At 38.5% G+C, this 21,168-nt stretch overlaps 1 pseudogene; it reads right to left on the bottom strand.

Moving 5' to 3' along the window:
* Positions 1-12,973: 12,973 nt before the first annotated feature.
* On the bottom strand, positions 12,974-20,840 carry LOC146938121 (uncharacterized; annotated as a pseudogene).
* Between the last annotated feature and the right edge of the window lie 328 nt (positions 20,841-21,168).

Raw genomic sequence — 21,168 nt, 5'->3', positions numbered from 1 at the left:
TTTGGTTGCTTTTTGAGCTTTGTACACAATATCATATTCAGACAACAACATTTGCCAACGCGCAATCTTTCCAGTAACAGCAGGCTTCTCAAAAATGTACTTGATTGGATCCATTCGGGATATCAACCAAGTTGTATGATTCACCATGTAATGACGCAGGCGTTTGGCAGCCCAGGCTAAAGCACAACAAGTCTTTTCAAGCATCGTATACCGAGTCTCGCAGTCGGTGAACTTCTTGCTCAGATAGTAGATAGCATGCTCTTTCTTGCCAGTCTCATCTTGCTGACCGAGAACACACCCCACTGAATCATCTAACACTGATAGATACATAATCAAAGGCCTTCCTTCCACTGGCGGGACAAGGATAGGTGGCTCCAACAGGTATTCTTTGATGCTATCAAAAGCTTCCTGACATTCATCATTCCATACAACAGGCTGATTCTTTCTGAGCAATTTGAAAATTGGGCCACAAGTAGCAGTCATGTGAGATATGAATCTTGAAATGTAGTTCAGACGTCCGAGGAAACCTCTGACTTGCTTTTCCGTTTGAGGGGCCGGCATTTCTCTGATGGCTAGGACTTTGTCAGGGTCAACTTCAATGCCTCTCTGGCTGACAATGAAGCCTAGCAACTTTCCGGATCTTACACCAAATGTGCACTTGTTGGGATTCAATCGCAGCTTGTACTTTCTCAATCTTTCGAACATCTTTTTCAAATACACGACATGCTGCTCTTCATCACTTGACTTCACAATCATGTCATCAACATATACTTCAATCTCTTTGTGAATCATATCATGAAACAGAGTAGTCATACCCCTTTGATAGGTAGCACCAGCATTTATCAAGCCAAACGGCATCACTTTATAACAGAACGTTCCCCACGGAGTGATGAAGGACGTTTTTTCTCTATCTTCAGGAGACATTCGTATCTGATTATAACCAGAGAAACCATCCATAAAGGAGAACACTTTGGATTGCGCAGTACTGTCAACAAGTACATCAATATGAGGCAATGGGAAGTTGTCTTTTGGACTGGCTTTATTCAAGTCTCTGTAATCAACACACATCCGAACTTTCCCATCTTTCTTTGGTACTGGTACGATGTTGGCAATCCACTCAGGATATTCGGCTGTCATGAGGAAACCCGCGTCAATTTGCTTTTGTACTTCAGCCTTGATCTTAAGAGCCATGTCTGGACGAGACCTTCTCAATTTCTGTTTGACAGGAGGACATTCAGGTCTTGTCGGTATCCGATGTTCCACAATCTTGGGATCTAGACCCGGCATATCTTCATAGGACCATGCAAAGACATCTGGATAATCATGGAGAAGCTGAATGATCTTCCTTTTCACTTCTGGCTCAAGTGCAGCACCGATCTTGATCTCTCGCTTGTTCTCTTCAGTACCCAGGTTGATGAGTTCAATCTCTTCCTGGTGAGGCTGAATGGCTCTTCTTTCTTGTTCAAGCAGTCGAGTGATCTCATACGGTACCTCTTCATAATCATCATCCTCATCTTCAGCTTCATATACAGGGAATTCAAGATTTGGAGGAACCATAGGGTCACTGTGTTCAACAGGTTTATTATGGTTCAATCTGCATAATATGATTGGGATGATTTTTTTAGAAAAAGTTTTTCATGCAGATTTTTAAAATTAATAAGAAAAATACAGATGTTTTGGTTTTTTCTGGCATTACCATTATTTCCAAGAAAAAGGCACTAAAAAGTAAAAAACAAAGAGTCGTGAGAAAGACGACAACTTTTTATTGATTAACGGCAATGCCGAAACAAACACGCCCTTACAAAGATATCACTTTCGCCTTGGGCAGAGCGAAAGGATTGTTATTTTGAAAACAAGAAACATGAGCAACAAAACACATTACATGGAAGCATGCATGACTAAAGGAACATCAATGGCTTCCCAGTTTCTCACAGTGCCTCCTGGTATAACAAATGCAGGCACATAACCACCTTCAGCAGCATCTTCAGTAATAGCATTGATGAACCCAGCACTGTAGAAGGTTCCCTTTGAAACAGCAGATGTCGGGGAGAATCCAAGGCCTTCTTTACGCTTGTTTTCCAGAATCTGAATCACCTTGCCCCAGCCAGCAGCTTGCCCTGCTTGAACAGCTTTCTGGGCATCTTTCAGTGAAGCCATACTAGCACCAACCCTCCGGGGCTCTGCACCCTCGACAGTCAAGCCTTGAAACGATGTCCCTTCCGCGGACCCTGCTTCAACACAAGAGAACGATGATATTTGGCTAACCAGAAATGCCTCCTCACCATATACAGTGACAACCTTACCATTCTTCATGAACTTGAGCTTCTGATGCAAAGTGGAAGTTACTGCTCCAGCGTCATGGATCCATGGTCTTCCGAGGAGACAGCTGTAAGAAGCATTGATGTCCATAACTTGGAAGGTTATTTGGAATGTCTCGGGTCCAACGGTAATTGGCAAGTCCACTTCCCCGAGAACATCCTTGCGGGATCCATCAAAAGCTTTAACCAGATAGCTGCTACCTCTCAGAGAAATTCCATGATGGCTCAACTGCCTTAGCGTGGATTCAGGCATTACATTCAGAGACGATCCAGTGTCCACCAATACGTTGGATATCATATCAGATCCACAATGCACTGAGATATGTAGAGCCAAGTTGTGGCGTTTCCCTGCTTCGGGGAGCTCATCATCACCAAACCCCAAGTTGTTGCAGGCAGTAATATTACTCACTATCCCATCAAATTGATCCACAGAGACTTCGTGGTCGACATAAGCTTGCTCCAGTATCTTCATTAACACCTTCCTGTGAGCTTCCGAGCTCATGAGCAGAGACAAAATTGATATCTTTGATGGGGTTTGTAGCAGCTGGTCAACAATCTTATAGTCACTTTTCTTGATAAGCCTCAGGATTTCGTCCAGATTGGACCCTTCACTAGATTGGCCTGCTGGGCCGGTGTTCTTGTCAACAGGAGGAGCAACTGGTGGAGTTACTGTAGCAATAGGTGTGACCACCTGCCTTTGAAACAAGGGTGGACGGACTTTCCCACTTCTGAGAGCCGTAACTTCACTAGCAACATTATCAACTGTAGCTGGGGATACCAGAGGCACTTCCACCCCATTTTCAACCATGGTTGCGTTATATTTGTAGGGAATTGCTTTGGTAGAGGTATAAGATACCGGACCAGGTAGCCTGATCACCAAAGGCTCAACATTCCTTGTACTTTCAACAGGAGAATCATGGAACACTGGCACGATCACACATACATCACTGACGATCAAGTGTTTGTCATCCATTAGACTCTGAATATCATTTTGCACAATACAACAGCCCATAGGATTCTGCAGACATTCTGAACAAGAATCATGATCATGTTTGAACAGAGAAGCCTGGCAAAGTTTGACATGTAATGGCACCAAGGGAGTAACAACATTGCGGACATCTAATACAGGATCCTTTTGAGGGACAGGAACCCTTTCAAAGGCCTCAATCATATTGACAGCAGCATGGTTTGGAAGCGGATTGTCAAGGACATGAGGAACACTGTTCTCAAAAGTCAACCGTCCCTTTTCTATCAGATCTTTCACAATATACTTCAGAGCAAAGCAATTTTCAATATCATGGCCTTGAGCGCCCTGATGAAATTCACATGTTAAGTCCTGACGGAACCTGGGAGGCAATGGATTAGGCGGAGGCTTGCCTGGTCTGGTGACACAGTGCCCCTTGGCCAGCAGAGTTGGGAGCAGCTCACCATACGACATTGGTATTGGTGGAAAAGAAGGCTTGGATCGGGGACCCTGTTGTTGCTGCCGTTGTTGTTGGGCAGGAGGCTGTTGTTGTGTTTGCTGAGGGATAGCATTGACGGGCATTGGTGGTTGACCCGGTGGCAGAGGGTATTGCTGGTAGAATGGTGGGAAGAAAGGATGTTGAGAGTATTGCATGTAGTGATAGGGAAAAGGTAGTTGCATGGCTGCTGCAGACGGGTTACCAGACACCATCCCTACATCAGATTCTTTTCTTTTGTGATGACCATTACCGTACTTCTTTGGTGCACTGTTTGAAGATTCACCCTTCTCAAGGACAATAATGCCATCTCGGACAGCCTCCTCTAGGCGAGTGCCCATTGTAACCATATCAGAGAAGTTGTTTGGGGCAGAGACTATCATTCTCTCCTTATATTCCTTCTTCAGAGTCTTTAGGAATGTTTGTGTTAACTCTTCCTCATCAAGTCGAGGAGAAACACGGGCAGCTGCCCCTCTCCACCTTTGAGCGTATTCACGGAACGTTTCATCTGATTTCTGAGATAGGGCTTTAAGAGAGTCCCTGTTTGGCCTCAGACGGGTATTGAATTCATATTGTCCTTCAAAGGCAGCAGCAAGTTCCTCAAAGGTATGAATGTTGTCTTTGCTCAGACTAGTGTACCAATCTGCTGCATCATCTGTCAAGCTACTCTGAAAGCAGTGGATCATCAGTGCATCATTGTCGGCATAGTTAGCCATCTTTCGGACATACCGGATGACATGGTTGTGTGGGCAAGAAGTCCCATTGTACTTGTCAAATTCTGGCTCTTTGAATTTCTTAGGAACCTCGAATCGGGACACCAAGCACAGATCACGAGCTTTAGCAGGAGCACCATTGCTTCCCCGGCTAGCCTTGACTTCACGGAGTTCTCCAGCCAACTCCTTCAACTGTCTTTTCATAGCTTCCATTGCGGGATCTTGTCCACGCGGAGTATCAACATCAATCACCTGTTGCACAGTGTGTACAATAGGGTCGGTAACGACGGTAGTCACCTGAGGCATAGCAGTGGACACAGGGATCTGTCCTTGACCAGCAAAACCAGAGACACCAGCAGCAGTATTAGGAGAATAGAAAGGTGGGAGTCCGTAAGGACGGCCGTTGGGCATAACAAAACGAGCATCAGTAGCCACAGTAGACAGTGGGATAGAGGGAATCACCTCAGCAGTAACTGGAATAGAAGTGGCTGGTTGTTCCTGTGCAGCCATCATGGTGGACATAGCGTCATGAGCCTTAGCCAGATCTTCTTTCATAGCAGCCAATTCGGCCCGGAGCAGAGCATTTTCTTCTTCAAAGTTAGCCATTATCCTTCTCTTGTGAAATCTTGTCTGATGAATTCTATCTGGTTGGTAGACTTTGCGAACACGAGCCACTTTTCAGACTGCGGCGGACAAAACCAGGAGGCAATGAGCACGAGAGAAGTTCTTTGTGGTCAATGAATGCATATGATGCATGAAATGTGTAAATGCATGCAAAAAAGACTCTTTTTACGTTATCGAAGGGTTTTAGACAAATTATAAACTCGTAAACATTACTAAACAACCATTGACATAAACGGGAAACAAACAACCAACATATAGTTTTACAAGACAATTTCAACATAAACAAATGGAAATAACAAACAGGAAATGGAAATCCTCAAGCATAGGAAGTGGAAGCATCGTCCTCAGAGTTGGACTCATAGTCGCAGTATCGTGCATAGAAGTCACGGGCCCCCCTAGCTCTCTTGGAGTCCCTCATAAGCAGTATATCTTTCTCTTCAATCTCTCTCTTAGCCTTAGCTAACTCTTTCTTCAGTGTCAGGACCTCATGAGTCTGCTGCTCACCCTTTCCATCCAAGGTCATGATCAAGTTCTCAGCCTCATAGTATCTAGCTCTCCACTGATGTTTCTCCCGACTCTCCATAGCTAGATGCTCCTGATACATCTCCTGGGTAGGTGGGAGTAGAGGCAAAGGCATGGTAGGAACAGTTGCAGACACATATCTCATAGAAGGGTAAGGCATACCAATCTCCTCAGCTCGGCTTATCACCCACTGTGTATAGGCCTCATGAGCAATACCGGACCTTACACCCATATGCTTCGCCTCTTTCTTCCGAAGCTTAGTCCAAGCATGCATGAAATCTTCTCTAATTCCGGTGGGAGCATTGGAGTAGTGAAAGAAGTAAGGAGCTGTAGCAAGATTGATGGGTTTATCTTTCATCGGGAAACCAAATTGTCGCAAAGCAAGCTCCGGGTTATAGTTGATTCCACCCCGGGTACCAAGAAGAGGTACATTAAGAAACTTTCCACCACCGAAGATGATTTCCTTGACCCTAGAAGCGGGAGTGAGCCAAACCACTTCATTAGGAGTGAGAGCCATAATCCTCTGTGAAATAGACCAATTCCTCGGATTGTCATGGAAAGACTGCGGAAGGTGCGAAATAAACCACCTATAGAGGAGAGGCACACAACAAAGGATGTATCCACGACCTTTGCTGGAACGATCGTGAATAGCATGGTATGTGTCAGCTAGCAAAGTAGGAACCGGATTCTTGGAGTGGAAGATCATAATAGCATTCATGTCCACGAAGCCATCAAGATTCGGAAAGAGAATAAGCCCATAGATGAGAAGTGCAAGAATAGCCTCAAGAGTGTCCCGACGAGTGGTATTGAGGTTGGCTTTCTCAAGTAGATACTCTGAAGTGAACCCTCGGATATGTGCCTTAGTGACAAGATTCTTGGAGACATCGGTGGTCTTGAGATAGAGATCCTTAGCAATAACCAATGGAGGAAGAGGATTTTCAGGTCCTGAGAATGGTATCCCCTTAGCAATAGATAAATCTGTCAAGGAAGAATAAGCCTCTAGAGTAGGCACCAACTGAAAGTCTGGAAAAGTGAAGCACCGACACCCCGGATCATAGAATTGCACTAGAGTGTGCACAAGCTTCTCATCCACATTAGTATGGAGAATAGGAAGTAAAGCCCCGTAACGGTGTCGGAAACCAGTCGGATCTTCAATCTTGAGTGCCAAATCCCTCAAACTAGCCAAATCCACTTCCTTGAACTTGTAGGATTTAGTCATCTTCATGCCTACAATGTTTACAAATTCAACTTGTCTAAGCCCTTCGATAACGATGCATGACAAAAGTTTATGCATGTATGCATGTATGCATGAATGCATGATTATGTTCAAGTTCGGAGAAAACATGGTGGGTTTGAAGTTCAAAGTCGAGGAGTCATGGGTGGACACGGTGTCCGGTGAAACTAGGGTTTTAGGACAATAGTAACCGGGTTCTAAAAAGGTTCCCAAGTTGCAACCTCTCCGACGTATCTCATGGTGTCACGAGACAACTCTCGCTCCATGATTATACGTGGAAGGTCTAACTTGAGTGTAGTATCGCGTGACGACTAAAACTCGAGACGACACTCGGTTTAGCCTCCGCACTACGTCCTAGAAAAAGGCCATGGATGGGTTTGGTTATCTACGGTTCATAGCGTCATAGAACAATTAGAAGCAAAGTGCCTAAACGCGACAACCCGCGTCGACAACATCACCTCCAAAATGCCTCAGCTATGTGGGATTGATCGCATAATCCAAAACACGAGGCAACCCCCGGAATGAATTGTCGATTATATCCCTCCTAAATCCTAAGTTCACTCAGCCCGGGTGCAGGACTTTTGATATTCTCACCCCACACGTTTGCAAGAATTTAAACATTTATTCACATAGGAAAGCAAGTAAAAGAACAAGTAAAAATACAAGCGCAAGCGTGGAAATAAAGACTAGGCGTAACTCTCGAATCTTCCCCAGTGAAGTCGCCAGCTGTTTTATCTTGGTTTTCGGGTGTCAAACATTGATTACGTTTGAACCTTTCTAACCGGTGATATCTTATTTTTTCTTGGGAAGGGAAAAAGTAAGCAAAACCCTTGAGAATCGAGGTCCGGGAGTTGTTTTCGCTACGGGAAGGTGTTAGGCACCCATAACGACTATAGTAACCTATAGGAACCGTCTTTAACTTCTACGCGCGCGCTCTATTTTTAAATGCTATTTTGAAATGTTATTTAAGCCTAAGAATTGCTAAGTGAAGAATTGGAGGGAGAAGAATGTTTTTGGATTTTTATTTTAGTTGAATTGAAGGAATTTTGTTCCTTGCCTACGTACCCGTTTAAGGGATCAAATCCACCGTAGTTCTCTCTCAAAAAATGTTTTTGTTTTTGTTGGTTGATTTTAAGTTTGAAAATGAAGTTTTGAAGAATAGAAAGAGGCCTCAAGGGCATGAGATTAGGAAATAGTGAGGTTGAATTAGTGAATTGCAAAATATGGTCAAAGTTTGATTATTTTCATTGAAATTTGATTAAGAAAATGGAAAAGGAAAATTCAATGGGATTTTGATCCCAAGGTTTATTATGAAAAATGTTTGAGTGAAGTTTGTTCATATTTTTTGGAAAATGATTTTTTCTAAGTATAAATCCTAGGCATACATCTAAGCATACAATCCTAAACATACATCTAAACATGCATATTCTAACTATATAGTGATGTGTGTGCATGTGTCGGTGCTTGTGTCGGTGTACATTATTAGAGTCCATTGTCCTTTACATCATACCCTAGATACATTCTATGGCCTCTTTGCCAAGAAATTAAAATTGCATAAAAGGAATATTACAAAATTTCCTAAGCTTTACATTCTAAGTCTTGGTACAAATTAAATTGCAAGAACATAAAGGGAAAAAATATGAGAAGGAGATGAAATACTTATGGATGTATGAAACATAAAGTGAAAGTGGGTTAGTAATACCAATGATATAGAAACAAAATGACAAGAGCATGGTAAAACAAATATAACTTGCAAGTAAAGTGAACTAACAATTTTAGTAAAAAGTGACAAAAGGACTTGAAATTCAATATACTTCTAAAGCAAGTTTGAGACCTAAATTCTCACAACATTGGAAATTTTAGGTGACTTATTTCAAGGAAAGAAATATGAAAATCAAGGAAAATCGACATGCCAAAGATTATAAGATTTTCAAGTCCTTTATGCACTTTATTTCACAAGAGCATTTCACATTATTTACAACACAAAGTCCACAAAAATTTAACTCAAAACAGCAAGCATACACCACATTTAATAGGCAAATTCACTCCAAGAAATCACATGTTCAAAGCCACAATTTTGTAACAAAATTACAAGTTCAAAACCACATCAAAACTTCACAAAAATGTTAATAAAAAGCAAGCAAAACAAGAATATGTCCTACATGTTTTCGAAATGAATTTTTTACATGCAATTGCCTTCCAAAAGATAGTCTTCAAATACCAAAATTACTTACAAGACAAGTCCCCCAAATCTTCAAAGATTCTTACAAATTTTTAGCAACATTCTAACAAAAAAAAAACAATTACCAAAATATTTTTTCCACGCATTTTTAACCAAGATTTAACATGCAAGAATTATCAAGAAACCTCAAAAAAGCATCAAAAACCAATAGTAATTTTCTTGGAATTTTATCATGAAAAGAAGATACGCAGGAGGTGTAACTAGCAATTATCAGTACCAAAATAGCAAAAAATGAAATCAGCAAAGAACAAAGGCCCAAGCCCACGGAGAAGCTTCAGGAGCCACTTGATTAATCACAAGACCGGGACAGAGAGGGAGCATGATAATATGGTGGACGGCATGCATGGGATAAAATGGAACAACAACAACTTAAAATGATAATCACGTGAAAGAAAGCTATGTGCATTTTCCTTCCTCTTTCCTCTCAATCCTATCGTCCCTAACACAAAAGCTCTCTCTCTGCAACATAACAGCACCGCCATCCTTCTTTTCCGACGTGGTGGACGGAGGTGGCACCACCACGTCGGAAACTCAAACTTCCTCCGTTTTAGAAAATGAACACATATTCCTACGTCCATTTTTGTGCTCGAAACGAATCCAGGCTCAAAAATTCGAAAACAAGTCTATATTGTCCTAGATCTAAACGTAACAGACACGAAAGGAGACATTCAAACGAACAGATATTACCTCTTCTTCGCGAATCCGTGTTTGACACTACCGCTTCGGTTCTTCACCGCGAGTTCGAACAGCTACAAGCTTCTTCTCCTTCCACTGATTGATTCTGCTCCGAATTGCTCTCCAAATGGCTGAAACTGCTTTACTTCTTCACGTTCTGTTCTGGTCCGATTGCTGATCTTGATGATGATTTGCGGTTGTGTTTGTTAGCTGCGTCGTCGAATTCGCGAACGGTTTCTTTTTTCTTCTTTGAACCGAATCAGCTTTAATTCATTCCCGTTCTTGCTCCAATTCTGGTTGTACACGAAAACGGTTGGTGATGGTGTTACGTTGATTGATTGAAGGAAGAAAAGGGATGATAATTGTGATTTTGGAAATTTGTTTATGAGTTTCAATGATGGGGATAAAGGTTTGGTTATGGAGGATTGTGGTGGTTTTGGTGGTGAATTGAAGTGGATTGTGGTGGTTGAGTGGTTGTTAGGGTGGTGAGAGTTTGTTGTGGTGGTGGAGTGGTGGAGAAAAAGTTGGTTATGGTGGTGAAGTGGTGATGATTCACGTGAAAGAGAAGGAGGGAAAAATGAGAGAAAAGTTTTTTGATTTTTTGTGTGGAATTTGTGAAAAAATGATTGTGTGGACTTTGACTTGACTTTGACCCATTTATAGATGATGTGGTAAGCCTTGGACCAATAGGATAGAGACATGTGGCACTAGACTTGTAACAAACTCTTAAGGACCAATAGCATTTGGACACATGGCACTTGGACTCTAACAAACTTAAAAGGGATTAAAATGTAAATAACAAAAGTACGAGGACTAAAATGAAAATTAAACTAAAATTGAATTGAAAAAGTAAATTGAAAAATAACGTAAAGCGAGACGATTAAAAACAACAAAGCGAACAAGAGATTTTATGTGAAATGACCAAAACGCCCCTGGGGACTAAAAACGACTAAAAACGACTCAAATGCAAATTTAAAAATGGATTTTTAACAGGGATTTGAAGCTAAGACTCATACAGGTAAAATTAAAAGACTCAGAGACAAATTTTGAGATTTAAACAGTGACTTGACACTTGAAATGACTAAAATGCCCCTAGGGGCAAGACTGGCATAAAAATGACTTCTCATGCAAATTTTGAAATGGATCTTGACATAGAATGAAACAAGAACTTATTCACACTATTTGAAAAGACTTCAAACAAAATTTTGAAAGACTGAAAGACACTTGACATAGGAAATGACTAAAATACCCCTGCATGGGAATTTTGCAAATAACATTGAAATAAAAAGCAGAGAAAGATGTTATTGATCAGAGACAATTCAAATGACTTATAATGCAAGAAGAGAAAGATTGATTAGTATTTTTAGGTCCAAAATTAGGGTATAACACTTGGTGATCTTCATCATCTGATACATTTGATGATCTTCATCATGTGGATACCCGAACTTTTGCTTGGTATTATATTGTAGAATTCCCAAGCTACGACAATATTGTAGATCTTCATCAGAGAATAGACTCAAACTTACTTATATTGTAGAATTCCCAAGCCTTCTTTTTTACCTCAATCACGAACTGTTATACACCATAAGAATCCAAACTTCCACTATAAAAAATCACGAACTGTTATATTATCAAAATAGCAAGTCTTACAAACATATCAAAATAACAAAGTAGATACTACGACAATGTGATTACTCAAATCCATAGACATAAAAAGGTTTACACTATGAACTACAATCTCATACAAAGGGTTTCAAATTGCTATCTTCACATGGAAACTGCCCAGTCCAAAATATGTGTTGTTATCCATAAAATTGAAGAAACATGAACAAATCATACCATTTATAGAACTAAAACAAATTATTGCTTTAGCATAATTGTTTTCAAGGCCATTTAGTTATGTACATAGCAACAAATACTGATCAAGAAATCAGTGTGGTTGCGTTCGTGAGAAAGGAAGCCTAAATATGGAACTCGTGGACTAGCCATTCATCTTAATCTTTCAAGCTTCAATTACTAAATTGATTACACATGTTATACTCAGGGCCCAGGGTGTCAATCAAGATAAATGTAAGACAAGGTAATGATCTAATGACGAAATCTACAGCCAACAGCATTTACTGATACATGAAGCTATGACAATAGTGAATTTAAATCCTAGATATATTGTATACTATATTTTTCAAGAATAGTTGTTTCGCCAAATTGGATACCATATGTATCTGATAGTCTGTTACACATACTATAGCTGTTTGGAAAGTATTTTTCAGAGATAGCATGCATAGTTGTCAGAAACTAATTTTGAGATTCAAGAATCATCGATCACATGATGCTGTTTCATTCCATAAATTGAAACGCACCAGTTCCTAGAAACATGCAACAACAACAACAACAACAACCAAGCCTTATCCCACTAAGCGGGGTCGGCTACATGGATCAAATGACGCCATAGTGTTCTATCAAAAACCATATTTGGATCCAACTCATTGACCTCTAGAAACATGGCACTACACTAATTAGAAACGGCTTCCTTAAGCCATTATGGGCGCGTTTGGAAGAGTTTATTTAAAACTTATTTTGACTTAGCTTATGGCAAAAGCACCTGTGTGAGTGTTTTAGAGAGCTAATAGAAACAACTAATGTCATTTCATAAAAAATTCTAAGCTTATTTCAATAAGCTATCTATGATAGCCTATCAAAACAACTTAAAACTTATATAAAACAATTTAACCACATTTCATCTTTAGTTATAAAGATAGGTTACACGTAAAACACTTAATTACGCTTAAAATGATAATTCAAAGCATAAAATAGCCTATGATAGCCTTTTGATTAGTTTTTTTTTCTATCTTCTCTCTTTGTAGTCTCGAACATACAGAAAATGCAGATCCTTTGCATAATATATTTCTGCTAGCATTCCCCAACCCCCACCTCTCCAAAAAAAAATGCAAAACCATCCTTTAATTTATCCAACAATTCAACCTTAATAACACAGCTGGTATGTAGTGATTGAGCAACGCAACATTACCATATAAGTTCCATGTCCATTAGAAATTCTATAATATATATCTACGAATCACAGACACGGTACACAACACTGACACGTTGACATAGCTAAGAATTTGAATTTCAAAAAACAAATTAATTGAATGTAATCACATGTGTCGATGCTACAAATATATACATTACTTATGAGTTATTTCTACAAAAGAACTGTTAACAGCCATTAATAAGATACTAAAGTATACCTTGGTACAATCGGCCACCGCTTTTTTATACTCTCCAACTTCTTTATAACAAGAAGCTCTGCACGACAAAACTCCACCGTACCAGCACCATCCCCAACTTTCTCTAGAAGAATAAGAGCCCATGAAAGCCATTTAATAGCATCAGCAAATTGTCCCTGTTTGTAATTATCCATCCCTTTGCCTTTAGCAGAAGAACCTGATATCCCAGCAGGAGGAGGTGGTCCCACCAACATCATGGTTTCCTCCTCCAAACTCAGTACCCCAATCATCAATTTCAGAAGATGCCGCCGCACCTCCACCACCACCACCTCCAGATGATGGAGTGGAAGATGTGAAAAACATATCCATTGGATCACCCCCAGAAGCTTGAACTGGTGTTGGATTCGAAAAAGCCGAAGATCCAGTAAAATCAACATCAATTCCAACACTACCACCACTTGATGGAAATGCATTGGTGCTTGGTTTTGTAGCATTCTGAAAATCTCCAAAACCATCATCTTGTGAATCAATCTTTGAAGGTTTAGCAGCTGAATTAAGACTAGAAGATGGCTTAGATCCAAAACCAGCCAATGAACTAAAAGGATCTTTATTACTAGATGCAGCAACACCAACACGCTTCGAATGGAAGGACCTCCAAGATTGGGACTTCTATTAGCATTCAAATTAAAACCACTCCCAGAAGATGATCCCAAAGAAGAACCACTTTGCGGCGTATTCGAAGTTTTAGGCAAAGAATTAGCCATATTTGACATTGAAAAAGAGGGTTTGTTAGGTGCTGGAGTTGCATTTTTAAGAGGAACATTGTTTGAAGAAGAAGAAGAACCTTGACCCAATGCAGAGGTAACCAAATCCCCAAACAAATTAGGGTTTTTATTAACGATACCAATGCTAGGACCCGTAGGTTGAGTTGATCCCCAACTTTTCCCAAAGATATCACCGACCATCGACGGTGGTGCACCGGGTAACCCCGCCGGAGTTTGAACGGGTTGGTGGGTCCATTTTTTGGGCTGTGCTGATGAATACGAAGGAGTTGAATAGGAATTTGAAGGAAACAGAGGGAGTGGTGGTGGTTAAGGAGTGTGGTGGTGAGATAGAGAGAAGTGAGAGAGATCTGTTTGGAGATGAAAAGAGAGTGGTTGTGTGATGAAATTTCTAAAATGTCCCTTGCCACATGTCATTTTTTTATGTGGGTGTAGGAGTGGTATTGCCACCTATGGTGGTATACCTATCAGGACTCATAAACTAAAGACAAAAAGTGAGAAAGAATATAGCTTTTGCACTTTGCACTCAACATTTTGCACTTTGCTTTTGTCATATATGTGTTGTTTCACTCATTTTAAAGCTGCAACGATAAAAAACACAAGAGTGAAGAAAGGAATAAAAATAAAGTAATACACGATCTTGACCCTTTTCTTTGTTTTGTGAAATCTACAGTAGTTTTCATTACTTATAAGATGAAGTTAATTTTACTTACTTAAGATGTGATCATTTGCAACACAAGAAACACATGTTTTCGTTCTCACACACACTATAATGTATATAAGGAAAATGCTACTTCTCAAGAAAAATAGGTTCAAGAATTTTTCAAGACACAGTTGGCAAATCTTAATTGGATGATTTATTTGTCCACTTCCTATTTTTCAGCCACACCTCCTTGAATTGTGGCAAATAGTGCATTGTGATTGGCTATTCTTTATTCTTGAAGAATTCTTGATGTTATTTTTCTAGAGATATAGCATTGCTCAATGTATAAAACTATATTTTGTTTGTTGTGTCCATTGCCTGCTGAATCTTGTACATGTTTATCTTTTTTAATAAAAAAATACATGATAAAAGTTGTCTAATAACTTAAATATTTTTAGAGTAAATTACACTCATCTCTTCAGACGATGTCTGAATTACACTTTCCTCCCCTTTTATGTTAAAATATACATTCACCTCTCATCTTATTCATAACATATTAGAAAACATTTCATTTTCGTTCCCTAAAATAAGCTTGAATTACATTATTCTCATCTCTTATGTTAAAATCTACATTTTCCTCCCTTAATAATTTTTTTCTATTAATCTAGCAATAAAAAAACAATCTAACACACTACGAAGAAAAATAGTATTGCAGATCCATTTGAATATAATCAAAATTCGAATGGATAATTTCCGTTTTTTTTTTATTCACAATTTCATTAACATGTAGTATATATCTTAAAAATATTTATTTATGTTCAAATAGATTAAAGTGTAGTGCATATTTTATTATTAAAGGAATGAGTTGTAATTCAAACATCTCACAGGGTATGAGAGTATAAATTTTACTTTTTAAGAGAGAGGAATGTATACTATAACATAAAAAGGGAGGGTTGTGTAATTCAAGATTCTCTTAGGAAGACGACTGTAATTTACTCATATTTTTCTAATATGTGTCAATTACTAGTTGCATGCAACAATTATAAGGAAATTTTAGTAAAATGATTTGTTTTGAAGTATATCTCATTTAATTTATTTATGAAAAAGCAAAATAATTTGTATTAAACATCACTCAATAACAAGTCTCGTTTAAAATTAGGGTTAATTAAGTTTTTAGTTCCTATAAATATTTACAGTTTTGTTTTTAATCCCTATAAAATAAAATCACACTTTTTAGTCCCTATAAAATTATTCATCGGCATTTTTAGTCCCTATAAAAATTTTCCATCAGCATTTTGGTCCCTGTAAAAAATTTTCATTAACATTTTTGGTCCCTAAAATGCTTAAGGAAAATGTCACAGGGACTAAAAAGTGTGATTTTATTTTGTAGGGACTAAAAACAAAATTGTGAATATTTATAGGGACTAAAAACTTAATTAACCCTTAAAATTATTAGAAACATTTACTACTTTTTTGGCTAATATAGGAAGTGTATCCACATATCCTGTTCAAAATATAAAAAAAACCTATAAATCATTGTAACAAATATATACAAGTTATATAAATGTATTTTAGGAATACAAATATTAGTAGACTACATAATTTTTTAATAAATGTGAAATTTGAAAAATGTGCCTGGCAAAGCGAATGATATTAGTAGACTACATATATTTTCTGTAACCAAAAAAAGACTACATATATTTTCTATAATTTACCCAACCTAAATAATAGGATTAAAGTTGTGAAATAAAAAATATTTTCTAGACTTTATCCCCCATTACACTGTAGATTTGAAAAGTTATGGTTGAAATACAAAAATGCGTCATATGGGGGTACAAAGGAGGTAAGAAAATTGCTCTAGCGAAGTCAGAGTGAAAGATTTTAGTGTCTTTAATGTTATCATACTAGTACTAACTACTAAGTAAGTGTCATTTGTATCTTCATTTTGAATTATACATAAAAAAATTATTTTTCGTATAGTTTTTGAATATTATGTTATTATTCGTAAGCTTATAAGGAATTAGGTACCTCATTTGATTTGAGTTAAGAGATAAAAAGTTGGAGGACCTGAGTTCAAATTCGACAAATGATTAAATATTTTAATTTAACAAATACTTACTAATATTTGTCATTTAAAAAAAAACATGCACGATTGTAGGGGTTTGCGTTAAAAAGAGTTGGGAGGTCATATGCATGGTAATGGGGGCGAGGTGGGGACGTGTTTTACTTTATAGGTCCCCATACCCGACTTCCATAAACTTACATGTTACCCTATCCATACCCAACTGGGATGAGAAGTTGAATCTAATCCTCGCCCCTAACGGATTCAGGTATCTCTGCCATATCCTTGTCCCTGCAGAGAATCATTTTTTTAATAAAAAAATAAGTTTTTTTCCACCCTCGGGAGCGATCTGTGTGGGAATAATGGGATTCACCCTAGCTAGGTGGATTCTCCGTCTATGACGGGACGTGTAAGAAGGGGTAAACGGTAGAGTTAATCTATCTCCGCCTCACCACATAATTTTTTAGAATAGTTTAGGTTATCATGTTTCCCACGCTCGCTAACCTAATTAATATTAGAATCAATTATGTTTATTGTATATTCATTAGGCATTTATTAGAATAAATTATGTTTATTGTATATTCATGAGACATTACTATTATATTGATTAGACATTATTGTATATTCATTAGGCATTATTAGTTTTTCTATCAGAATCAGAAACAATTGTATATGTATCACAATTCTCATGAATATACAATAAACATAATAAATGCCTAATGAATATACAATAAACATAATTGATTCTAATAATTAATTAAGTCACCTCTATGTATGTTATCCCTAGTTTAATTAATTATTGTCTGTAAATTCTTATTTTAAGTTTATGCATTTATTTGGAAATCTTGTTCAGTGGCAAGATCATGTTTTATCCCATTGGGAAGCTCATTGAGACAAAATGTCAGATCACAGTCAGAGTCTAACTTACTTCTTTAAATTTGTATCTTCCAAAAGTATCATTTTGAACTTGCAATTATTTTAGAAAGGTTTTCTTGAAATGTAAGTTAGTCTATATTATTTTATTTGAAGCTAAAATTTTACAGTATTTTCCAAAGTCAATTTCCATTTGAAAAGAAATTGTTTAAACTCTTATCATTCAAAATTAGAAAGTTTCTTTTTGGTAATAGATCAGGCCTTTTTATTATGGGATTAGAGTGAAGTATAGATGTAATCCGGCTAGGAAGTCATTTTGGAAAAATAATATTTGTACAACCATGTTAGGATAAATTTCGCGACAACCATTTTCTTCCTTCTATTTTGAGACAAAAATAATATATATATATATATATATATATAGAGAGAGAGAGAGAGAGAGAGAGAGAGAGAGAGAGAGAGAGAGAGAGAGAGAGAGTAAAAAACACAATAAAAGTATGAAAGAGAGAGTTGTTCCAAAAGTTTTCCCATATTAGTTGAACAAATATTATCTCTCATATATGTATGCTGTAACGCCTAAATTTGAAAGTGTCTAGAATATTCAAATAAGCGTTAAACTGATACCGGATACATTAATTTTACAAATACATGAAACGACATCCAGTCGGAAGTTTGGTTACAACATCATTCCACAACTGCTATGTTATATTATTACACCAAAAAGTTTGTCAACATAAGGTAATTACAAAACCCATATTTACACATCTTATAATATAGCATATGCGTCTTTAATTCACAACAAAGCGATTCCATGACGTCACGATCAATCCAAGACTTTTTCTTTACCTTTTCCTTGCGAAACCTGTGAACCTGAACAAATAAGGAGTTGGGTGAGACATAATGTCTCAGTGTGAAAACCTATGGTTATCACGTGTCTATTTTACAACCTGGCGGTTGATTATACGTGTGTGGACTTGTACCCTTGACGGTCGTGCATGCTAAAAACCCGTCTTAGGTCTTTCCTATTTGTTATAGGCTTGCTATCAACATCCGTGCCATGGCAGTTAAGGGGTTCCTAGAACCGCTTTGCTAAGATACACTAAATGTATCGAAGCCTAAACATGAATCAAATCATGGCACCACCTAAACCGGACGAATAGGGTAATCTAGGATCGTCCTTGTTAATCTTTTATAACTTGCTCAACTCTATCATCATATCATAATCATGCATGAATACATTCATTATATCATTATGTTAGGGTTGAACAATCAAACATAATCTTGGTTCGTTTTACGGAGAGTCCCGGGTAGAGTAACCCCGAGTACACTCCCATACATGACCGATGTACGTACATCGGACTCCCTCGGTGTCGTGCGTGTCCCTTGCGGCTTGAACCGTTCCCCTTAGGTCGAGAACCTCTCGTATCCCCCTAACGTGGATAGCGAGAGACACGAACACCTACATCTTGTATTAGTCATAATCTTATGCATACATGAAGGATTAATCTATAACCACTTGAGTTAAATTCCTTTAACTCGGATCCTTGATTGATCCTTAGGGTAATACATATAAGTTCAAGAGCGTAGAAGATTATTCATCGCACTTATCATACATGTAATTACGATCAATGATCTAGTTCCCGATATCTACATCGAGGCTCTAGTTCCATTCCAAATTTAGCTATTACTTGCTACCCGTTCATCTCATGCTTTAAATCTCATATGCCATGGTCACTTACATATTGCAAATACTTGTTAAATACTCAAGAAACATTTTTAAAGACCATGCCTTGGTGTCTTGATTAGAGGGGTTATCGTTTCATGATTGCTCTAAGAAAATCGCCCGCGAAACGCCCATACCAGCCATGACGAGCAAAACAAGGAGTCTCCCCCACTGTCTGCTCTCCATGGCGAGTGAAATGGTGTGGGAGGCGAGTAGCTACTCGCCTAGGCGAGTAGAGGGCGAGCAGAACCCCCTGTTCGGACTTCTAGCTCGCCGTGGCGAGTAATAGCTCGCCGTGGCGAGTTATGACAGTCCAGAACATGTAAAAATGACATTTTGGACCCAAAAACCTCAATACAAAGTCCCCCAAGGCATACCATGGTACTAGAAGTCATATAAAACCTGTAAAACTGCTATTGAACAAGTAAGTATTCACAAGTATAAAGATGCATGGCATAAAAAGGGATAACTTTACTACACATAAACCCTAAAAATACATATAGTTTTCCTTGCAAGTTAAACACATCCCATGGTTGGATTACTAACTAAGAACTCACCTTGAAATAACCTCAAATCAAGGTCACAACTTGAAAACCTTGACAACAAACCCTAAGCTCAAAACCCTAGTTGAAAGAGGGATGTTGGTGAAGCTTGCTTCCAACTTATCACCAACAAGTACCAAACCCTAACCTTGCTCCAATTCTAACTTCTTGAAGGATTAAGTGAAGATTAAGGGAGGATCAAGAGTAGAAAGAGAAGTAGAGAAGTTTACATCAACACTTCACTAACCACAACCCAAAGTTCTAACCATGTTTGTGTTTAATTATGAGAGGGAAGGTAAAAATCAAAGATTGAGTAGAGTGAGAGAAGGAGGGAACCGATTTCCCTAGAGAGAAGGGAGAGCAAACATTTCAACAAACCCTAGAGCGAGAAAGTGAAAAGAATTTTGGAACAAATTTGGACTAAAAGTCCTTAAATAGCTCCCTCTTGCGCAATTACCATAATACCCTTAGTATTAAACGCGCTTAATCTGTCATTAACAGGTAATTCATCGTATAATAAAAGTGGGATATTACATCCTACCCCCTTAAAAAAAATTTCGTCCTCGAAATTTGAAATTTACCTGAAAACAAATGCGGATACTGACTCAACATCTCTGATTCAAGTTCCCATGTTGCTTCACCATCAGGCGGTCCTTTCCATACAACCTTCACTATGGGAATCTCTTTGTTCCTGAGAGACTTGACGTCACGGTCTACTATACTCTCTGGTTCTGATTGATACGTCAAATCTGATCTTAACTCTATAGAGTCTAATTCAACTGGCTGGAAGGGGTCTGGAACATACTTCTTCAGCTGCGACACATGGAATACATCATGCAATCCTGACATAGCTGGTGGTAAAGCCAACTGATAAGCTACTGGTCCGATACGCTGGAGTATCAAAAACGGTCCCACATACCTAGGACTCAATTTCTTGGTTCTAAAAACACCTCTCAAACCCAATTTAGGAGTAACTCTTAGAAATACATGATCACCTTCATTAAACTCCAAGGGTCTTCGTCTTTGGTCCGCATAGCTTTTCTGACGACTTTGAGCTATCTTCATCTTCTCTTGAATTGACTTAATCTTCAAAGTCGTTTCTTGAATGATCTCTGGTCCAAGGATGCTCTTATCTCCAACCTCAGCCCAACATAACGGGGTCCTACACTTTCTACCGTACAAAGCTTCATATGGTGCCATTCCGATACTTGCATGGTAGCTATTGTTGTAGGAAAATTCTATCAAAGGTAGATGATGGCTCCAACTTCATCCATCTTCCAAAATACAAGCACGTAACATATCTTCTAAGGTTTGGATAGTCCTTTCTGATTGACCATCGGTTTGCGGATGATGTGACGTGCTCAGTTTCAATTTAGTCCCCAAAGCCCTATTAAAAGCTCTCCAAAAATGTGAAGTGAAGATTGGATCCCTATCTGATACAATACTCGCAAGAACACCGTGTAGCTTGACAATCTCGGAGATAAACAAATCCGCATATTGTGATGTCTTGTAGGTAGACCTTATCGGT

This window comes from Medicago sativa, chromosome 3 (genome assembly GCF_051527215.1).
Source record: "Medicago sativa cultivar Bolivia chromosome 3, Bolivia_mono, whole genome shotgun sequence".
NCBI lineage: Eukaryota > Viridiplantae > Streptophyta > Magnoliopsida > Fabales > Fabaceae > Medicago > Medicago sativa.
The sequence above is the reverse complement of the archived record's forward strand: the minus strand, read 5'-3'. Positions and strand labels throughout refer to the sequence as shown.